Genomic DNA, 7,732 nt, shown 5'->3' on the forward strand with positions numbered 1-7,732 from the left:
AGACTTCCTGTGACAATTGCTGCAAAGTTGAACTACTTATGATAAGGAGAGAAACAAAACGAAATGAAATGAAACAAAACAAAACAAAACAGGAAGCCCTAGACAGACTGGTTAAGAGCAGCAACCACCTAGTGGCGACCAGTTTAATGGAGGACTGTGAGTCTCCTTATACCTGCGCTGTAAAACATTAGCCAAGAAAGAGCTTCACTCCAAGGGGAAGCTATGATTCGAGTGTAGCACGTTTGAGAAACGTGAAAAGTGATGCCTGTGCACTGAAAATCTCTTTGTTTTCACAGAAAGGGCTTGAATACTCAGATCCTTCTCCTCAAGATAAAATGCCTGTGCTGTTAGAGGCTCTGTCTGGGGAACCCTGATGAGTTCTGCCAAAGACCAGCTTTGACACCAGAAGGTAAACTGAGACAGGCAGCTGGTGAGGGGTCAGTGCTGCGAGCAGCTGAAGGCGGCAGATCCAAATACCTGTAGGGGCTGCGGCCTATGGCAGTAAGCGGTTTGAGAAGAGAAAGAGAGAAAATTCACACACAAATGCACATGCACACTGAGTGACCAAAACAAAAAGCAGACCCAATAACTTCATGCATACAAATACATACATAAATACATACATACGTGCATCCATTCATACATACATAAATACATAGTGCATACATTCATACACACAGATATGCATACATAATACATATATATGCATACATACATGCATATAGACCTATAGACAGATATATATACACTCACACATAAAATGATTAGAGCAAAGCTCCAGCATGCAGGCTATAAGCATTTTATATACACATAGATACATATATACACACAATTGGTGGATGACGTAAGTTCCAACACGCACCCAGACAATATTTACATATATACATACATACACATAGTTGACGGGTGGGAGGAACAGTGTTCCAACCCCCATCACACAAACCTTACATATATACATACATACACGTAGTTGATGGATGGCAGGAACAGTGTTCCAACCCCCATCACACAAACCTTACATATATACATACATACACGTAGTTGATGGATGGCAGGGATAATGTCCCAACCCCCACTCATAAAAACCTTATACATATACATACATACACACAGTTGATGGATGGAAGGAACAAGGTGCCAACCCCCACATTTTATTTTTTCTTCTGTAGCTTATATATCCCAGAAAAGTATTTCAAGCAGTATAAAATTTCAATGTGATTACATTTTAGTTTTCTTTTAGTGAATGATTAGGAAAAGGCAGTGTGTTTCCCCAATACCTCTATAAGAGATAGCATTATGTAGCAAAGGTAAAGAAAACAAAGTATTCCCAGGAACCCACTACATTCCTACCTAAGCAATTTGTTATAGATTAACAAATTTTAAGCAAGCAAGATAATTTTCTCAGCCAGTTTCTCTTACTGGCAAGCAGCAATTTGCAGTTACAAAGAAAGGAGTATTTTATTATTTTTCTTTAAATGTAATCTTGTAAGAATCCTAAAAGAATCACAAATCTAAACTTTTATATAAAAATCAGTAATATCTACCTTAAAGCCTCAGAATGTATATCTACTCATTATTAATTAATAAATCATATCAGGAAGTTGAAGTCAAAAATAGGTGTAAGAATCAATTATCACCAGTCCAGCCTCAATGGCCAGCCAGTGCTGCCATTGTTCTTGTTCCCTGACCATAAATGGTCCCTAGCTTAATGAATAAGAGTGTGCTTTTCTACTACCCCACCCGGGGATCCATCCCATCATCAGCTACCAAACCCAGACACTANTGCACATGCCAGNANNANTNTGCTGAANGGACCCTGANATAGTNGNCTCNTGTGAGGCTATGCCAGTGCCTGACAAACACAGAAGTGGATGCACCCAGTCAGCTATTGGATGGAACACAGGGCCCCCAATGGAGGAGCTAGAGAAAGTACCCAAGGACCTGAAGGGGGCTGCAACCCTGTAGGTGGAACAACAATATGAACTAACCAGTACCCCCTGAGCTCATGTCTCTAGCTGCAAATGTAGCAGAAGATGGCCTAATCGGCCATCATTGGGAAGAGAGGCCCCTTGGTCTTGCAAACTTTATATGCCCCATAGAGGGGAACGCCAGGGTCAAGAAGTGGGAATGGGTGGGTAGGGGAGCAGGGTGGGGGGAGGGTATAGAGGACATTCGGGATAGCATTTGAAATGTAAATGAAGAAAATATCTAATAAAATAATTAAAAGGAAAAAAAAAGAGTGTGCCTTTGTGAACTTCAAATTGTTCCCTAAGAGTTTCTACATCAGAACCAATAATAAAACGTCTCAACCTAGCTTCTTTAACAATTTTATTTTTCCAAATGTTTTCTAAAGATGGTAGTCTTTGTTGACAATCTCTAGGTTCTTCTCTAAGACAGTGATAGAATCTTTAATCTGTTCCAGCAGTGATGCCTGAAAGAGATCAAACATTAGTATTGTGAATGCCAGTGATACTGCCCAGTGAGGGACTGGGAGCCCCCCTAGAGTTTTTACATGATTCTTAGATTAAGAAGCACGTGAGGGCAGCAAGCAGAGCAGAACTCCACAACAGCATGAAGTCCTCAGGACACATGGCCCTTGGGGCTGTGCCACACTGAGGCTCAACCATGTGGCTGTGGCAACCTGTGCACTGAATTCCATGAGTTCTAATTCCATGCAGTTGTCATTCCAAAGCATGTCCCTCAGCAGAACCCCTTTTCTATAACAGAATTTCACTTCTGCTTCAGAACTAGCTAGCCTCTGATTTCTAGTCTGTATAAGAGAAAATATCCACACAACTGGTGGCAAGATTTGCCTATGATACAAAATTGGCCCGACGAACATAAAAGAGATTATTGTGGCGGCTCCTGTCTGCAATCCCAACACGTGGGAAGCTGAGGCAAGAAGATCATCATGAGTTTGGAGCCAACCTGATATCATAATGAGTTTCAGGGTAGCCTGGACTACAGAATGAAATCCCGTCACAAAAGAAGAGATAGGAGGAATGGAGAGATGTCTCCGTGCTTAAGAGCACTGACTGCTCTTCCAAAGATCCTGAGTTTAATTCCCAGCAACCACATGGTGGCTCACAACCATCTGTAATGGATCTAATGCCCTCTTGTGGTATGTCTGAAGACAGCTACAGTGTACTCATACACATAAAATAAATAATTCTTTAAAAAAGAAGAAGGAATAGGAAGGGAAGGAGAAGGAAGAAGAGAAGGAGGAAGAACACTAATACAATACTAACACAAATACACTATATCTTATTTGGGCATACAATTATAGAAGCCATACAGCTTTAAGAAACAAAATAATTCTAAATATTGTTGGAAAGCAAACATATAGGCAAGAATAGATGGGGAAATTTTGGGAGAAATAGCTAAGAAAAGGGCTTATTCTGCTACACATTAAAAAGACCATACAGTAAAATCTGTAGTACACTATGGTATATAATAACAAGAATGAAAGAGAAAAGTTAGTGTGACACAGTAAAACTGTCAGATTATGTCCATGCACAGATGAGAACCTAGCACTCTTTAAGAGATGTTTGAAAATCAGGATGTAAAACTTTGGAGATGTTTGTGTGAGAAAGAAATGGAAGATGGGGGGTAGATAAAGAGGTAGAGATCTAGAGGGCAGCTGGCTTGTCTTAGTTGATAAGGAGAGAGTAATAGACAATAGAAGGTAAAAAAAAATGAAGGAAATCGTGGAGGTAATGGACAAAAATGAAAGCTGAGGAGATAGGAGAATAGTGTGGACTCAGAGCAAGGCACAAGGCGGAGTGCCCATAATGAAGGTGCTGGCAAGATTGGATTGGGTGTGGGTGAAAAAGGAGAGGACCTGAATGCGCCTATGGGAAACAGCCCTGTGTACTCTGCAGTGCAGACAACAAGCCTATAGCCAATAGACAGGGCTGCATGCTAACACACTGAACCACAACAACAAACAAACACTGGGGAATCAGGTCACCCTGAGATAAAAACTAACTAGGTAATGTTTGACTCAACACTCACCCACTGAAGAGAGGGTCCAGCCCCAACCATTGGAAGCCCTTTTGTGTGACTATGACATCAAAGAGACCAAAATGAACTAAACAAAGCATAAAAGTCTTTTCTGTGCTTGTCATTGTAATAATAAGCATTAAATCCCAACTCAATAAGCATGGATCTTATACAGCCTTTGAGTACCACTGTTTTCTGATCTGTATTGCCTAGTTCGGTTGTAGGCATTCATTTAATAGATGTCGTTACTTTTATGACGTCCCTCCCCATTCATGCTTTGCAACCGTCTCCCAACTCCACACCCACACATCCTCAGCTTCATTGAGCCTACCCTCACCAGCTCAGCCAGCTTTGGATGTACATAGCTGCTCTCTAAGCAGCACGCAGAAGGGACTGATCCTCAATCAGACATAATGTTCTCATGGCCGAGGCTTGGTTGCCACCTTGTGGTAACTTGGAGTAATGTCCCATGTGGACCTAACTCTTGAAGCTCTTGGAAGCTCCAACAGTGAAGATATCTTATCATCCTTCTTGGAACTTAAAACGAACAGGAGACTCCCCTTCCCACGCTCATCTGCCGCTTAGACTGTAGAGAAAAGATGACTGTACAGCCTTCAGATCCAGATCTCTTGCAAATACATTGCCTTCCTTTTAAAACACTGAATTGTATGAGAACCCAAGGAGCATCTGGGATCAGGAATTGAGCACTACATTAAATACAAACCTCTGACTTAAAATACATATGGGCTGTGAAGTGAGTGGTCAGAGGTAATGTGTGAAAAATGTTCTCTGTTCTCTTGAGCCAAAACCCCACAAAAATGCTACAAATCAAAAGGTTCACAACTTTGTGTCCATTTTAAGAACATCCATCAAACTTCTCAGGTCTGCGTAATTTGAAAAGCTACCAACCGGAGCTGGAGAGATGGCTCAGTGGTTAAGAGCACTGACTGCTCTTCCAGAGGTCCTGAGTTCAATTCCCAGCAACCACATGGTGGCTCACAACCATCTGTAATGGGATCTGATGCCCTCTTCTGGTGTGTCTGAAGACAGTACCAATGCACTCATATATATAAAATAAATAATTCTTTGAGCGAGTGGGGCTGGAGCAAGTGAGCAGGGCAGGAAAAAACAAACAAAAATAAATACTTGGAAAAGTTACCAACCTAAAAGATGTCACTTGAAACCTGTACGTGTGGTTCCAGTGAGACGGTAGCAGAAGTAGCAAATGTGACCCCAGGCCAAACAGTGATGTTGGACAAGGGGTTAGGGACCCAAAGGGGTTCTGAGTTTCTATTACATATGCTTATAAATGAATACTATAGTCACGGACAGATCTAAGTAAGCAAGCACCCCTGACGTGCTGCTGTACTTGCGGAGCCTGTGGATGGATTATCCTACTCATGAGACTCCTGCTCACACTGAAAAACAAATTTCTCCTAAGTCAGAAGCAAAGGATACCCCTGAAGTAACAGGGCTAGGCCAAGAGAATAAACCTAACATGAATGATTTAGTTTTAAGTAAAAGAGAAGAGCTACATCTGGATTTCAGAAATGCTAAAATATAAATAAATGCGTGGCCCAGGTGGTTTTCATTTTCAGCATCTCCTGGGCAGGAAGTCAGTGTGTGCCACAGTCTGGGGTCTCTTTGTTTCAGTGCCCCTGATTCTGTAGTGAGGTTACCCTGAGTTAACCGAGGGCCACTCAAGACCAAACACTGAAAATCGACTACACATCTCCTCATACAACTTGCTGAGTGGTAACCACAGAGCCAGAAGTGGCGCCCCCCCCCCCTGCCCCTACATGGCACAGATGCTGAAGCATGTACAGGAAAGGCGAAAATCCCAATATGATAATAAAATAGCTCTGTGGAATGGAGTTGCCAAGGAAAATGTCCTGACATAAATTTAGAGTAAAGGGCCAGATGAGAGGATGCACCAGCTATAAAAGATGACTAACAGGATGAGAATAGATGATGACTCAGTGGTTAAGAGCGAGGACTGCTCTGGTGGAGTACCCTAGTTCAGTTCCTAATATACATGTGGCTGCTTATAACCACCTGTAACTCCAGTTCCAGGGGATCTGATGCCCTCTTCTGGCCTCCTTGAGTACTTCACAAACATGGTGTACTTACATACCTGCAGAAGAAATACTTAAACACACAACATGAAAATAAAATAAACCTCTCATTTTAAAGGTGAATTACAAACTTCCATGCACACACACACACACACACACACACACACAGAGGAATCTGAGTTTTTCTAAGAGAAAAGAATGAGGGGGAACCCAGAGCTTGTAGCAGACTGTGTAAGACTTGAAGGGACCATGCCCAGGACATCCAGGCCTAAAAGCTGTGTACACTGAGATGGGCTGAGGGCAATCTAAGGACAGTGTCAGGGCCCAGCCTCGACACAGGATCGGAGTTCTCAGCTGGAAGCAGGGATATCTGGAAGGCGCATAATAAATAAACACAGATTACTTGCTGGGTACCAGCTGACAGGCCATTTTTCAAGGCTTAAAGTTTCTCCCTCTTCTCTCTCATTCTCTGCTCTTTCTCTCTCATTCGCTCACAGCTTGAGGCTGCCCACACTCTACATTCTCCTGTGCTCTCTGCTTCTCTCCTGTGTGCTTTTCTTGAACTTCCACACCCATACACACCTCTGTGCATTCCCCTTTCACTCTCACACACTTTTCACACACATCTCACACACACATGTACTCTTCTTTCACACACACACACACACACACACACTCCACACACACCTCTCATTCTCTCCTCACTCTTCACATTCTCTCCTCTTTCCCTCTTCTCGTGCTCTCTTGCCTTTGTCTTGCCCCAGTCCTTTAGTGATACTCCAAAAGCAGGCAGAAAAAAGAAATTGTACAATCGTTGCCAAACCAAATTCAAAAGAATAATAACATCCCACAAAGAATCAAGAATTATAATTGTTCCCCAAAGTGTCAAGCTTTCCCTATTCCCAGGCCTGTAGCCAAAATAATAATAATTGCAAACTTATCATTATTTAAACGTTGACTTTTAAAGTTTATTAGACTTCAGAGCTCAGAGCTCTGCGGCCAGCTACTTGCATTTTCTTGTGAAGCTCTAATGATAAATGACATGGGCGAAGCTGCCGGGCAGTGGCCAGAAAGAATCAAGTTAACCCTTAACTCAGTAGTTCTACTTCTGCACATTGCACAGAATGACTGCCCTAAGAGTCCCAGTGTTTTGACATGGTTTTTTCCAGTATAAGATTTTACATATTCTATACTTGCTTATTCAGGGACCACTCTTAAATGTTGTGCAAAACTTATTTCATAACTTCAATAGCCTTTTCCTTTCTTGGGGCCCCAATGTTGACTCTAATTAACTTTTAAATAATTTCTTCAAACTTCCTTTTCAAATCAAGCATTAATTAATCTGGAACTACCATTGTGCAGTTATTACATTGTTTCCAAGATGAGAACACACAGCATGCACCTGGGCCATTAGGACTGTGCTGTGCTGTGGCCCTATGCCTCGATTCTTTTTTTTCCTTTTTTCTTTTTTCTTTTTTTTAAAGATTTATTTATTATATGTAAGTACACTGTAGCTGTTTTCAGATACACCAGAAGAGGGCATCAGATTTCATTACCGATGGTTGTGAGCCACCATGTGGTTGCTGGGATTTGAACTCAGGACCTTCAGAAGAGCAGTCAGTGCTCTTAACCGCTGAGCCATCTCTCCAGCCCCT

The sequence above is a fragment of the Mus pahari genome, chromosome 4, assembly GCF_900095145.1.
Source record: "Mus pahari chromosome 4, PAHARI_EIJ_v1.1, whole genome shotgun sequence".
NCBI lineage: Eukaryota > Metazoa > Chordata > Mammalia > Rodentia > Muridae > Mus > Mus pahari.